The following is a 16,166-nucleotide window of genomic DNA, read 5'->3' on the forward strand; positions in this document are numbered from 1 at the left end:
TTTTTTCTTTAAGTCTTTCTCTATGACTTTCTCCTCTGGAAGGTGAGATTTATTTCTCTCTGTCTTACCCTCAGCGCACAAACACATGCACGTTGCTGCTACTTTCCCAATATCATTAAATCCAAACTTAAAGTTAATTCAATATTTAGCATTTAGATAGATGCTAGATATTTAGATAATTATGAAACTGTAGTAATTAGTCACAATTGAGCCAAGTAATATACTATGGTCCATTCTTATTTCTTCAAAAACTTTTTATTTTCTTTGTAGTTAATAATTATCTGGAAAGACCAACAACCCAGTAGAGAAATGGCCAAAGAACATAAATATTTCACAGAAAAGAAATGCAAATGGCTCTTAAATTATTAAAAAGATGCTCAATCTCACACATAAGATAAATGAAAATTAAAACTACATTGAGATAGCATTTCTCATTTATCAGCTTGGCAAAAATCCAAGAGTTTACAACACAGTCTGTGAATGAGGCTTCAGGGAACAGGCATTTTCATATATTGCCAGTGGGAAGGCAAAACGGCACAACTCACATGGAGCGGGATTTAGAGATATCAAGCAAAATTACAAATGCATTTACCCTTTCACCCAGCAGTCCCACTTCAGGGAATTTGTCCTGCAGCTATAGCAGCACACACTTGAAACGATGTATGTATATAGTTATTCATTGTGGCATTTATTTACAACAGTAAAGTAGTAGAAAAAAAACAAGTGTCTTTCTAAAGAGAGCTGGTCAAATAAACTACTGTAAACCCACACAATGGAACACTAAGCCACTTGACAAAAGAATGAGGAAGCTTTCCACAGAAAGATCTCCAGGATATAGTGGAAAATGAAAATAGCAAAATGTAGAACAATGTATATAGAGTATTTTTTTTTTAGAGTATTTTAAAAAATAAGATAGTATCAGGACTTCCCCAGTGTCTAGTAGTTAAAACTCCACCTTCCAACGCAGGGAGCGCAGGTTCATGAAATTAATATCCAACATGCCACGCTGCACCCAAAAAAATTAAAGTAAGAGTCTATTCATATTGACACCTACCTTATTTAAAAAAATACTGGAACTTAATATGAATATAATTAACATACTGAACTGTACACTTGAAAATGATTATGATAATAATTTTTTTGTGTGTGTACATGCTCAGTCACTCAGTTGTGTCTCTGCCGCCCCATGGGCTATATAGCCTGCCAGGCTCCTCTGCCCATGGAGTTTTCCAGGCAAGAATACTGGAGTGGGTTACCATTTCCTTCTCCAGGGAATCTTCCTGACCCAGGGATTGAACCCACATCTTCTGTGTCTCTTGCACTGCAGGCAGATTCTTCATGTGTTTTTTTACCATAGTTAAAAAAAAAAAATCGGAAGCATCTGTGAGAAGTTAATGTAATACGGTTGCTTATTTGGGAGGAAACCATGTGCATAAAGTCACTTATTTTGCTTTTCTTTTTTGGCTGTGCTGGTACCTCATTGATGGGAGGGCTTTTCTCTAGTTGCAATGCAAGGGCTTCTCACAGCAGTGGCTTCTCTTGTTGCAGAGGATGGGCTCTCAGGCACACAGGCTTCACTAGCTGCGGCACACGGGCTCAACACTCGTGGCTCCTGGGCTCTAGAACATAGGCTTAGTAGTCGTGGCAAACGGACTTACCTTCTCTGTGTCATGTGGGATCTTCCCTGATTAGGGATTGAACCCAGGTCTTCTGCGTTGGCAAGCAGATTCTTATCTGCCTGTGCCACCAGAGAAGCCCATTTATTTTGCTTTTTATATCATTTTGATTTTTCCTCCATGTGAATGTGCGACTTGTTAAAAAATGAACATAAATTTAAAATATTGTCTGGGGGGTAATTTTTATTTTCTTTTTCTGATTACTCACTTATCCCCAACCCCTCTTCCTCTCAATGTGGTCAAACTCGCCTGCTAGCTTGGCAGCACCCTTTTTCTTGGAGGCTGCCTTCTGGAGTCCTTCCCTCTCCTCCTCTAATCTGGGTTGGCTGGCCCTTGGTTCTGCTTCACAGCTACACCTTGGAGCTTACCTTCACTGACAGTCTGGGAATTCCCTTCCCCCTTTTCCTGTGTTAGAGCCCTGTTTCCTGGATCCTAAGTCCTGTTCTGTTTACTTCTTTGTGGACATATTTCCAAGAACTTCCTGAGAAACATTTGTTTTGCTTTATGTGTTTAAGTGTCTTGAAGTGCTTGTTATCCTAATCCCATCCTTAATTGCTAGTTTGCCTGGAGTAGAATCTTAGGGAAACATTTTCCCTTAGGATATCAAGGTCTCCTAGTTTCTAGCATTGCTACGAGAAATCTAAGACTAATTCCTGATCCTTTGTGTGAATGCAAATCTTTTTATCACTCTCCCTCTAAAATTTTGAGGCTTCCCTGATGGTAAAGAATCTGCCTGCAATGCAGTTCAATCCCTGGGTCAGGAAGATCCCCTGGAGGAGGGCATGGCAACCCACTCCAGTATTCTTGCCTGGAGAATCCCATGGACAGAGGAGCCTGGCGGGCTACCGTCCATGTGGTCGCAGAGTCCCACGTGACTGAGAGATTAACGCTTTCAGTTTTCTAAAATTTTGGTTCTTATAAAGTTTCTAGTATTATTTCTTTGATAGAATGTGCTCAGTCGCATCTGACTGTCTACGGCCCCATGGACTCTAGCCCATCAGGCTCCTCTGTCCATGGAATTTTCCAGGCAAGAATACTGAAGCAAGTTGACATTTTCTACTCTAGAGGATCTTCCTGACCCAGGGATAGAACCTATGTCTCTTGGGTCTCCTGCATTGGCAGGCAGATTCTTTACCACTAGCTCCACCTGGGAAGTCCCCATTATTTCTTTGATAGCTTCCTCCCATCTCCTTTCTCTTATTAGTTGGATACATTATTCTCCTGTCGTCCTAATTTTTATATTTCCTCCCCTACTGCCCAATGCCTTGTTTTCTTCTGCTTTCTTAAGAGATTTCCTCAACTAGACTTTCCATTCCTTTGGTTAATTGTTTTCACTAATTTATATCTAATTTCTGATTAAATTTCTAATTGCTTTTTAATATAATCTTGTTATTTCATGACTCTTCTCAAAAAATATTAGTTACCATTTTTGAAAGATTTCTTATTTTCTTTGTGATTTCTTTTTCTCTATGTGCTTTACCGCTTTCTTTTTCCCATTGGATCCCTCTTCAAATGCCTGCTGACCCTTGGCTATCCTTTCATACTATCCATCCAGTCAAAGCTATGGTTTTTCCAGTAGTCATGTATGGATGTGAGAGTTGAACCATAAAGAAGGTTGAGCGCCAAAGAATTGATGTTCTTTGTTTTTAGAATTAATGTTTTTGAACTGTGGTGTTGGAGAAGACTCTTGAGAGTCTCTTGGACAGCAAAGAGATCAAACCAGTCAATCGTAAAGGAAATCAGTCCTGAATATTCATTGGAAGTACTGATGCTGAAGCTGAAGCTCCAATACTTTGACCACCTGATGCGAAGAGCCGACTCATTGGAGAAGACCCTGATGCTGGGAAAGATTGAAGGCAGGACAAGAAGGGGACCACAGAGGACGAGATGGTTGGATGGCATCACCGACTCAATGGACATGAGTTTGAACAAGCTCTGGGAGATGGTGAAGGACAGGGAAGCCTGGCATGCTGTAGTCCATGGGGTCACAAAGAGTCTTACACAACTAAGCAACTGAACAACAACATGTGCTTTTTCTCTATTTCCCATCAGGTCTCTCCTCAAATGTCTGCTGATCCTTGGATATCCATTCATACTTCAGCATGAGGCACAAAATAAATCTGTTGGGTAACTGTATGTACTAGCTGGGTCCTGATTGTACCCCAACAGAATACTAGATCTTCAAGGCAAAGATCTTGTTGACCTAAAAAAAAAAAAAAAAAAAAAGCACAATGTGAGTGTTGTGAGATAACTTTTATTTGGGACAAAATGAGGACTGCAGCCTGGATAGCACCTCGGATTAGCCCTTAGAAACTTCTCCAAAGAGGCAGCGGAGGGGAAAAATCAGTATATATGTGCTTTTGGTGAAGGGAGAGTACATGGAATCAAGCACGTATTTTTCCAGAAGGTTTCTACTAGTCTTGTGAAGCTTTTTCTAGTCACGAGGAACAGTCATCATCATGAAGGATTTTAGTGATTTTCTAGATATGGGGAGATACCAGAACTGGGCTCATAAAACTGGCTCCTGAAAATATCAAACTATCTGAAGACCTGTCTTGCCAGTCCCCCCTCCCCCACCACCACCCACAACAGCAGAGTGCCTCATTTCTGCGCTCCACCCTGAACTCCTTTCAGCAGGTGTTGAAGGTCAGCGGCTGCAGCAGTACATGATTTACTCCTTGTAGAGGGAGATGGCAAGTGCCCATGGCAAGGGCCAATTTGTAGTTGACAGTCTATACTAGCTTTGTTTACAGATAGAGCACCTAGAAGATTGTCTGGCACCTAGTAGATGCTCAACAAATATTTGTAGAAGGAAGAAAGAGAGGGGAAAATGGAAGGAGTGAAGGGCAGAAGCAAAGGGGGAGGGAAAGAAGGACATCTAGAGCTTCCCTGGTGGTTCAGATGGTAAAGAATCTGCCTGCAGTGCAGGAGACTCGGTTCGATCTCTGGGTCAGGAAAATCCTCTGAAGAAGAGAATGGCAAGCCGCTCCAGTATTCTTGCCTGGGAAATCCTATGAACAGAGGAGCCTGGCGGGCTACAGTTCATGGGGTCACGAAGAGTCAGACACAACTGAGTGACTAACAACCCTAAGTAGAGGCTTTCTTATCTTTTCCTAAAGGTTAGCCTTTTCTTTGGGACCATTCTCTGGGAGTTTTTCCAGAAAAGAATGCTCTAATTTTGTTTCTGGGAGTGCAACCTTAGCTTTCAGGAAGCAGGTACGGAAAGAGGCAAGGGGTTGCATCATTCAGTACACAGATTATTTTTATTCATGTGGTACACAGATTATTTTTATTCATGTGCTCCTTTTACCTATTTTTGCCTAGTGTTCCTAAGGCTAGATTATTTTTTCAAATCCTATCTTTCCAGCAATGTTCCCTGTAGTAGGGGAAAGAGTCCTTGACTCATGAAACTGAAGATCTACTGAGAAGAAACATAAACAGAAAATAATATATATATATAAATATATACATGCTGCCTCAGTCGCTAAGTCATGTCTGACTCTTTGTGACACCATGAACTGTAGTCCGCCAGGCTCCTCTGTCCATGGGATTTCCCAGGCATGAATACTGGAGTTGAGTTGCTATTTCCTTCTCCAGCGGATCTTCCCAATCCAGGGAAGATCCATATATATATATATATATATATATATATATATGCAATAAATATATTAAGCCTGTTTTAAATATGAATACATATATGTGTGTATATAAATGTCAAATAATGACAGGTGCTATGTAGAAAAATAAAGCAAAATAAGAGGATGGAGATGAGTAGGAGTGCATGTACGTGACCTTTCTAGCTCATGGAGGCTTGTTATCATAAAAGACATCTCAATGGAGGCAACATGACTGACTAAGTGTATATCTTGGGGAAAAGTTTTCCAGCCTGACATTCAAAGTACAAATTCTCTGAGGCAACAGTATAGTTAAGGAGGTCAAAGAGCATCAGGAAAGCCAGTGTGGCTGGACAATGATGAGTGAGGAGGAAAACAGTTTGAGATAAGACGGAGGAGGGAGCCAGGGGCCAGACAATGAAGAGGTGGATAGACCACAGTGAGAATCTGAATTGTACTGTGTAACTGGGGGCCACAGGAGGGTTTGGCCAGGGGAGCCCAGGATAAAATTTACATTGAAAAGGATCTCTTGGAGGTCACGTACAGAACAGGATTACAGGAGTGAGAGTGGAAGCTGGGAGCCCAGAGGGGAGGCTGTTACCTAGATCCAAGTGAGAGGTGATGGTGGCCCTGCCCAAGTGGTTGAGGTCAGATTCTGGAAGACAGACCTGACAAGAGTCGATGAGGACTGGATGAGAGAGAGGACAGTCAAAGACAACTCCTGTTGCACTTTGTTTTGGTTTTGGCTATTAGGTGGTGCCATTGCTGAGGAAGGAGTTGCTAGGTGAGGAATGGGTTTGGGGGTAGAAATCGAGAGTGTGTTTTGGCCATCCCAAGAGTATGGGATGCCAGTCAGATGTCCTGATGGAGATGTCACATAAGCAGTAGATCTGCAAGTGTGATGATTAAGGTGAGATATGGGTTAGATATAAAGGTGTGAGTAGGGATTCCCTGGTGGTCTATGGGTACAGCTTGCAGAGGTAGAGTTGTTTCACTTCTAAGGATGCAGAAAAGAGCTGGGTGCCCAACTGCCCTAGGGCCCCCTTCCCTAAACCCATCTCCATTACCAGCCCTGGGTCAGACTGTGCCTTGAGAGATGCCATACTCTTCCAAAACCCTTTGGCAAGAGTTCACTCTGCAGGCACCCACCTTAGAACATTTTTCATTTCTCAAAAAATCAGTTCCCACTCCTTCACATGCTGCTCATCTTCCAAAATGTGCTAAACCTCTCATACTTGGAGGACCCACGTTATTATTATTATATAATGATTCATAGTCATTCTAGTATGGTTTTAAGAAATAGACATGTGTGATTAACCCCTCATGTCTCCCCAAGTCTTTTTGAAGGATGGAATTTGTGCATCACTACAGGAAAAGCTGAGGATTCAAGGTCAGACAGACTGAGTCCCAGTCCCAGCTCCACCATCTACAGATTTGCCAGACTGGGAAGGCTGTTAACCTCCTCCATCCCCACCCTGCTGGCTCAGACGGTAAAGAATCTGGTTGCAATACAGGAGACCCGGGTTCGATCCCTGGTCAGGAAGATCCCTCGGAGAAGGGAATGGCAACCCACTGTAGTATTCTTGCCTGGAGAATTCCATGGACAGAAGAGCCTGGTGGGCTACAGTCCATGGGGTGGCAAAGACTCGACTGAGCAAACACTTTCACTTTCTTCCCACTCCAGTATGGAGATGATACCTACTCTTTGGTAATCGTGAGGAAAGATTTGGTACCTTCACTCTCCCATCCCCTTATAAGACAGTTCCCCAACATGGAACTCTGTTCAATGTCATGTGCCAGCCTGGATGGGAGGAGAGTTTGGGGGAGAATGGATACATGTATGTGTATCACTGAGTCCCTTCACTGTTCACTTGAAACTGTCACAACATTGTTAATCAGCTATACCCCAATACAAAATATTTTTGGTGTTAAAAAATTATATATATAAAAAAGCAGCTCCCTAGAATACATATGTTAGAATGGGAATAAAAATAGACAAAAGGGGAATAAGAAGAAAGAAGCAGCCAGCCTATGAAGGTGAAGGTCCACCCCCTTGCTCAGATGTATTCACAGCTATAACCATTCACGCTCATCAGTCACTTCTTTCTACCCTGGGAACAAAATGTGCTTGACCATGATGCATTTGTCTAACTTCGGAGCACAAGCAAGGAAGTAACATTAATATGATAATTGAGGTCCAAACCACAAAAGAGCTGCATTTCCATTTGGTGATCATAAATCTATCTACCCTCACCCCTACTCCCAGATTCTCTGCGTCTGGATGAAGAACACCCGTGGAGATTGGATATTGGAAATAGCTGCTTTGTTATGCCTAACATCTTTGCAAAAAGGACCATAGCTTCCTATAAGTTGCTTCCTGAGCTTAAACCAAAAACAAAAATCCCAGAGGAGTATGGGTGCCCTTGGTCCTGGCCAGCCCCAGGTCTCTGCCACATGCTGTGTAGACACTACGCATCCTATACCATGGTCTACGGCAGGTGGTGTCAGAGAGGACTCTGCTTGGTGACAAGTTTCACAGTATTGGAACGAACAATGCTAAGCTATCCACACACTAAAGCAAACAGCACTTTAGACGTTTCTAGAAGCCTAGAAACTCCCTTGATCTTGTCTGAAAATCCATGTCTCTATCTTGATGTTGTTTAGGACCTTTTTTTTGGCGTGGCTCTTGGAAATCTTAGTTCCCCAAGCAGGGATCGAACCCACACCCTCTCCAGTGGAAGGAAACATGGAGTCTTAACCACTGGACTTGCAGAAGAGTCCAGCCCCAAATCAATTCTGATTTGGAGCTCCTTTGGAGCACCATCATCCATAACAATAAATGTAGGCAGCTTCCGCTGTGGGCCAGGCATTGGCAGAAACCTGGGGAGCAGCAGCGTGGGCATGGCTTCATTCCTGCCCACATGGACTGAAAGCATGATGCCACTGTGCACCAGCTGAATGGTATTCATGCTCCTTGGGCCTCTCGATGATGCTAATTCCAGCCATGCAAGGTTAGTGTGAGGTCTAATCTGGCAGATTGTGTAACCCTACATGCCTGACATAGATGCTCAGCAAGAGGTCACTATTATTACTGATAATAAGTAAAAGTGGTACTGTTTCCCAGATGTCAAACAAACATCAAAGTCATGAAAGTTTACAGGAGTTCAAAGGGTGGGGCTTTCTAAGTTGACCTGGGAGACTTTGCAAAGGAAATTGCAACCTGACATAGAGAAGTCAGATAAACTACAGAACCCCCAGTTGAACTGGAATTTCAGATAAGCAATGAATACTTTCTGAGTGTATGTATGTCCCCAGTATTACACAGGACATACTTATACTAAAATATTCTTCATCGTTTATCTGAAATTCCAATTTAATTGGGCATGCCCCGTTTTTATTTGCTAAATCTGATAAACCTAATCTGGAAGAAAAGGTAGCATAGATGGGCTGGAAGAAGAAGATGGGGGATCCCCCACAAGATAAGTGGAAGAACTGCCACACATATATTTACATCTGTCAGGTGCTGTGCTGAGCAATTTACAGGAGTATCCCAAACTCTTGTAAAGAAAGTGAAAGTGTTAGTCACTTGGTCATGTCTGACTCTTTGCGACCCCATGGACTGTTGCCCACCTCTCTCCACGGAATTCTCCAGGAAAGAATACTGGAGTGGGTAGCCATTCCCTCCTCCAGGGGATCTTCCTGACTCAGGGATCGAACCCAGGTCTCCTGCATTGCAGGCAGATTCTATTACGGCTGCAGATGAGGGAACAGAGACTCAAGACTCAAGAACTGAGATTTGAGACCCCTTAAATCCCCACCCCATCTGCCTGGCTCCTAAGCACCTGTCTCTTTGCAAGCACCACATCCTCCCAGGGGGCAGCCAGGAAGCAAAGGAAAAAAGCGTGAATACCCACCTTCATGAGAGAGCCCACCCCACGCATCTGTTCCAGCTCTGTTCCAACACAGCCTCACTTCTGAACACTCAGGAACCTTCAATTTTTGTTTTTTGTAATTTTTTTTTTTTTGAGAGCTGAATACAGCAGCTAGGCTTATAGACTGCCCCGCCCTTTAACATTTCTATTTAACCAGGATACATTTGGGGTGCCTTTCAATTATTTATACGAATCACGTGTTTTTTCCATTCTCAGTTTTGAGTTCCATGTTATCCATCCCAGAAACCACAGCAGGGAACGGTGCCCAGTTGCCAGAGTGTCACCATCCTTCATCAATCAGATGCCAGGAAATTTCATTATAAAGACAAATTTACCACAGGTCATGTTGCCCTCCCACAAAAGCTATCCCAAAACAAAGGACTGAATCCCTAAGAAGATAAACGTTATATATCAGAACTACAATAACCTAATACCACATTTTCTTCAAATCAGATTTTGAATTCCACTGATTCTATATGCAGTGTAATTACAGCAACACTCTAAATGAGGCAAAGTTCAAAGAGTATGAAATAAAGATATCCTAAAGTGTGATGGCTTTTACCCAATTAGTTCTGTGCCAATGCAGGGTCTTTATCTGCTGCAAAGTAATCTTCTTTAAAAAAAAAAAAATGCAGCTTAATTCCGCAAACATTATCCGAGAGCCCACTCTGGGCACAGACTGCAAGGAAGACTCTGAGAGCCAAGTCAGTTCTGGCCCTCCAAGGATGTGTGACAGGGAACGGACACATATTCAGCTAAATTTCAGAAAGGAAGGAACGAAGTAAACATTGTAAAAGACAAAATGTCATGGGGGCCTAGAAGAGGGAGTGATTAATTCACACTGTGGGGAGGTGGTACGGAGCCAGCTGGGAAGGATGACTAGGACTCTGACAGCTGGTGAAGGCATCCAGGCAGCGGGAACAGCTTAAGCAAAGGTAGAAGGCCATGGTGTGCAGGAGGACTGATCGTCATCTAATTGATCAAAATATGTATGGCGACATTCTAATTATTCTATGTTGTCAAATATCATCATACCTACTCGCGTCAAAAGTAAAAAAATCACATACCTGCATGATTACCCCTATAGGCCTTTAATTAATGATGTACAAGCAGGGTGGTTTTTTAAAAAGATGCTAATTTCCCAGACTAAACCACCCTCCCGGGTCCCCGGGCCCTTTACACACATTCCATGGCGAGGAACACATACCCTGGCCAACAACAGACTCCTTTCTTGCCCCTGATTCTCGTTGGCTCCTCGGCATCACTACCTCTAAACTCCCTCGTTAACACATACTCCAGGCCACACAGGCACACATATTACCAAGTCCCCATACACAGTGCCAGACAGGAAACACATTTGGAGGATTTTAAACAATTTTAAAATGGGCCTTCAAATTTTACAACTTGCTTTACTCGCCCGAGGGAGGAACCAAGCCCCTTGTATAAATATCACCCCAAACAGGCCTGCTCTACATCCCACCCAGCTCGGGGATCTTGCTTGTTCTATGTGAGGCGCAGGGTGGGTGTAGGGGGTTTTGTTTATTTTGATTTTTCTTTTTTTTTTTATTTCATCTGTGTCTTCTGTGAACACTGGCTTTTTCAGTCGTGTTTATTTTATAGGCACTCCCAGTAGCCGATGGGACAGAAGCAGCGTTCCTTGTTCAGGACATGAGCCACACAAGCATCCCGGGACAAAACTATTTGTCAGGCTCCTGGGGTAGACTTATGAGGAAACTTCTCAAGGATATAGTTTCCTACCATGAGTTGGACAGTTCTGGAATGAGGGTGGCTGTGGACAAAGGAAAGGACCTTTGCAGGGACTGGGGCACCTGGAGGATGCTGGCTGAGACGGACCCCGCTCAGCCCCCCAGCTTCTGGCCCAGTGTCTTTAACCATCAGGAAGCCCCCTTGGCTGCTTCATGCACTGTCCCTCTCACTGGTTCACAAACCAGAGTCTCCAGTTAACTTGGCTGTTATTTCTTGTATTTTTAAATCACCCTTGTTGTTGTCATTCTTCAGTCACTCAATCATGTCTGACTCTCTGCGACCCCATGGACTGTAGCCTGCCAGGTTCCTCTGTCCATGGGATTACCCCAGCAAGAATATGGAAGTGGGTTGCCATTTCCTTCCCCAGGGGATGTTCCCAACCCAGGGATCAAACCAACATCCCCTGCACTGGCAAGTGGATTCTCTACCACTGAGCCAGCAGAGAAGCCCTTTTAATCACCTTTAGAGAAATATAATTTGCACACAATAATAGTCATATGATTGACTTTCTCAACAAATGTACACCCCTGTAATCACCACCCAGTCAAGATAAAGAACATTTCTATCTCCCAAGAGAGTTCCTTCATGCCTCTCTTCCAGTCAGTATCCCCAGCCCCGCCCCTAATACCCATCCCAGGAAACCACTGAGCTGTTTTCTGTCCCTGTAGATTACTCGCTGGTTCTAAAGTCAATTAGAAAAGACCTTGATTCATTGGAAAAGATCCTGATGCTAGGAAAGATTGAAGGCAGGAGGAGAAGGGGATGTCAGAGCATGAGATGGTTGGATGGCATCACTAACTCGATGGACATGAGTTTGAGCAAGCTCCAGGAGCTGGTGATGGACAGGGAAGCCTGGCATGCTGCAGTCCATGGGGTCGCAAAGAGCAACTAAACTGAGCTGAAAGTTAACATTTTCCCAAGGGGCATTGTCATTGACTGGGTGGTGTCAGACACTGCCTCCCTCCCAGCACCCTTCCCTTCTCCAATTCTACAGAGGATCCAGGTGCATCTAATGACACATGGGGATTTTTTTTTTTCTTTTTCTTTTTTGGAAGGACAAGGAGGAGAGAGTTCTGTTTAAAACAGGAGTGTGGGAAGAGATAGAGACTAGGTGGGGGGAGGAGGAGGTCTGGTCTTTGCCTAGTAGAAGGGTGGGGGCAGAAGACAGATAACTGGGTTTGATAAGGGCCTTTGATAAGGAAGATAGTGTTGGACAGGGAAGCCTGGTGTGCTTCTGTCACAGACAATTAGTGACTGAACAACAACAACAAAGGGCGTTTGGTGCCTTGGGGCTGATTCCAGGCCTTTGGCGACTAAGCTGAGCACAGAATTGGAGAGAGGGCCTACCCCCCACCTGCCTTGCCAGGGGCCCAGCTCTGCCTGGTGCTGGGGATTGACAGCTGCCTCCTTAGCCCCCTCACCATTATCCTTGGCTGCCCTGGCCTGGGGCAGATCTCTTTGCCTGAGCTTTCTGCTGAGGGGCTGGGCCGGGCTGCTGTGGCAGGAGGGGCTGCAGCAGGTCAGTCACCAAGAGCCTTGTGTGTGCACTGGGGCTGGCAATCACCAAGCAGCCGGGAGAGAGCACCTCACAGGAGGGCCCTTGCTGGAGGGGCTGAACAAGCTCCCCAAAGGCTCCATGGCAAAGCTGTTGTCCTCAGAGAGGCATATGGCAAGGTGGCGAATATGCCAACCATCCTCAGCCCAGCCCTAGGTAAGCCTGTCAGGCCTCATAGACAGAAGCAGTTGCAGAATGGAAACTGAAGAACTGACTCACCAAATGACATCATGTGGAAACGCCAGCGGCCTTTCTCAGGGACCGTCCCCATCCCCTGACGGAGGTGACACCGGAGAGGAGAGGGAGATGCCTGCCACCCCACACCCTACCAGCAGAAAAACCCTGCATGCAACAGAACATCTGCAGCGCAGCGCGCACAGACACGATGATGAGCCCACGTGCAACGCCCCGTGGGGACCATCAGCGATGTTTCAGGGGGACTTGGCAGGGGGCTGGAGGTCCTATGTCGGCAGGTAGGAGCCAGAGCCAGTTGTGTTGGAATTCATTACTGTCACCCTGAGCCCTCTGTAATAAAAATCATAATAATTACCATCATAATAGCTAATCCTGAGGTTTTTCCATATGCCAGACACACCAGCTTTTCTCAGTACTTTGCATACATTATCTCATTTAATCCTCTCCGTGATTCTTTGGGTGGGCCCTGTTATCATCCTCATTGAATTAAAAGAGGAAACTGAGGCACCAGGGTCACATCCTACTAAGTGTCAGAGTTAGAATTTGAATCTCTATAATCAGCCTCCAAAGCCCAAACTCTTAGCCTAGGTGAGGCCTGGGGACAGGATCTCACGACTTCCTTCCAATACTTCTCAGCCTCTTCCCACTGTCATCTCCCTACCTGCCTCCACTCACAAATAGCTGTTCCTCCTTTGGCCAAGACGAACTCCTACCCTCCCTCCTGAACCCCATCCCCACACATCCTTCCTTGGGCCTGCTTCTTCAGTTTCCACAATGTATTTCCAGGCCCTCTCCAGTAGTTTTCTTCTCTTTATCTATAACTGGGCCCAGATTTCTCCAACGAAAAAAAAGATCCTTCCCTCCATTCTGAAAACCTCTCAGGCCACCCAGCTCCTCTTGAGGACATCTGCCTGTGTGTTTGCCCCGCTTCCATTTCCCCTTCTGGGAACAGAAGCCCAGTTTTCCTGTGGGACCCCCCACTTCATCCTCAGTCCACCTCCCAGGTCTGTTAGCCAGCCAGTGTCTCGAGCCTGTCCGGGCCTGTCCCAGCACAGCAGCCCCCAGCCACAGGGATTGGTCCAGGGGTGGGAATGTGACCCAAGGAAGACAATGTGAGTTCTTGACTTGGGCTCTTATTGAAACATTAAAGACGTTCTCCTTCTTTGGGGATGACTACAGTGATGGGATGCTCACCTGAAGCCTGCATTTGGCCTTCCTGACAAATACACCTGGGCTCCCTCACTCTTTCATGATTCCTGCCTGGCTCCCTGCAGGCACTGTTCAAGTCAGCTCCCCCCTCTCTCTCACATCAATTCCAGGGCTTCAAACCCTAATTCTCTGCTTCATCACCACACTTCTAGCTCAAAGCACTGTCCTCAGGCTCAGTCCCTAGTAAGAAACTTCTTCTCAACCCATTCTCCAGGCTTTTCCAAGCACTTTAAACTCAACCTCCTGAAACAGAAATTCCCCCAAAGCACACATCTGCAAATGACCCTTCTAGTCTCCCAGGCTTTATACCTTGTTATCATCAGCAACTCACTCTGTACCCATCCAGGTTCTGGCTTGCCAGTGACAGAAACTGACTGTACTTAGAGCAGAAAAAAATGATTTATTGGAAGGAATTCCAGTAGTTCACACAATGGACAGAAAGGCTGGAACCTACCTTGGGAGATGGGCAGGGATCAAGGTACATGGGGCAGCCCAGCGTAGAGAACTGCAGCCAGGATCAAAGGAAGGGCCTAAGAAGAAATGAATTCTAACTCCTCACATCTCTGGGTCCTTCCTTTATACAAAGCAAGAGCCCTGGGTTGAAGCACCTGATTGACCGAGCTCTAACAGAAAAGACTGGGAGAGCAAGGATTTTATCTGGAGGCTTTCATGGCCCTGCCTTCCACCTGGGCTCCACATGCTGAACTAACAACTCTGTCTTTCTGCCGCCTCCAAACAGCTGCTATGTCGTGTAGAGAGAATTTCCAGAATGGCCCTGCCTCTCTCTGTGCCCCCAGTGGGCTGCACTAGTGGCCTCTCTCTAGAAACAGTGGGATGGTACGGTGCAGTGGTTAAATCAGGACTCACCGGCCTGACTGCCTTGTTTCAGATTCTGGCTTCACCACTCACTAGCTGTGTGACCTTGGGGAAGTGATGAACTTCTCTGTGCTTTCACTTTGCTCATTTGTAAAGTGAAGGGATGATAATACTCCTGATCTCTTATGAGGATTGTGAGGTGTAAGGGTTTAATGTACACAAAGTGCTTCCAATGAGCCTGGGATGGAAAACATGTTCATAAACGCGAGCTGATGTTATTACTCCCAGGGCAACCTGCCCACTATCCACTCTCAGGTCTCCTAACCTCCCCTCTCTCTCTGCCTTCCCTCAGGCGAGGGTGGATTCCCCAAGGAAATACAACCCCCTCCACTTGTCTCTGAGGCCATACTGGGTTCGCCCGCTCCAGCCCAGTCTGGGTTGTCCTCAGTCCAGTTAAACACAGTTTCCCTGTGAGTCACACCGCCAAAGGGCCTCCTCCAGGATGTCTGTCCAGACACCCCCCAACACGGGGACTCGCGCCCACGTGAGGAGCTCTTTATCAGCCACACGGCTCTGGGTCAGAGGGCACCAGGAGCACACCCTGAGGTGTTCACCACTTCCGCCTGTATTCCCGCGATTTGCCCACTCCTGCCCCTCCTCTCTGCGTGGTTCCCGTCCCCTTCCCTGCGCCCAACCCCAGGCTGTGTCACCCTTCCATGCTGTGTGCCTTTCCCCCATCATTCATCAATCCCTACACCTCCTTAAGACCCAGCTCAGGATCCCTAGGACCCAGCAGTGACTGACCCACAGTCAGTGAGGGAGGCGACCAGATGGAGCCGGGGGAGCAATAAAGAACATGGAAGGGGACAGAGTCTCTCCCCATCTCCTTCCCCTTGCCCCTGCAGGTCAGGGGAGAGAGGCCCGTAATGTCTCCCTGGGCATGGAACGCCCTTGCCCATCATCTCTACCTGGGGAAGCCTCAAAAGGATTTTTTCCCCCATTCACCTCTGCCCCCCTGCACCTCAGGGCTCTTGGCTGCTGTGTCCCTTGGGCATTTATCAAGTACTGCCTGGCAGAACAAATATTTGTGTTCCTCAGACTCCTCCCCTCTTGCCTTTCCTGGATCCTGAAGCCTCCCCTTCTTCACCCCCATTTCTTCACAGCACATTTCTCCCCAGTCAGCCCAGGTAAAGAAAAACACACACCAGTCCTTACTGACAGTCTGGTCCCCCAGGCTTAGCACCAGCACAGCTGTTATTTTCTTTGATCCAAATAATAAATCCAGGGGAAAAAAGTAGTCTTGCCCCCATCTTACAGATGAAAACAATGGAGCCTCTGTGTCATCAAACATCTTTTCCAAGTTTCCACAGCTAGGCCTCAGACCCAGCTCTCTCTCCTGCTC

The 16,166-nt window shown here is 45.8% G+C and overlaps 1 long non-coding RNA gene across 3 annotated transcripts in view; it reads right to left on the reverse strand.

The window, feature by feature from the left end:
* Window positions 1-1,841: 1,841 nt before the first annotated feature.
* The window catches only part of LOC139035142 (uncharacterized), a 29,213-nt gene continuing 14,888 nt past the window's right edge, over window positions 1,842-16,166 (reverse strand). For all 3 annotated transcript variants that reach the window (XR_011487677.1, XR_011487678.1, XR_011487676.1), the window contains one exon: window positions 1,842-3,879. This is a non-coding gene — a long non-coding RNA (uncharacterized lncRNA). The remainder of the gene's footprint in view (window positions 3,880-16,166) is intronic.

This window comes from Odocoileus virginianus, chromosome 5, assembly GCF_023699985.2.
Source record: "Odocoileus virginianus isolate 20LAN1187 ecotype Illinois chromosome 5, Ovbor_1.2, whole genome shotgun sequence".
Taxonomy (NCBI): Eukaryota; Metazoa; Chordata; class Mammalia; order Artiodactyla; family Cervidae; genus Odocoileus; species Odocoileus virginianus.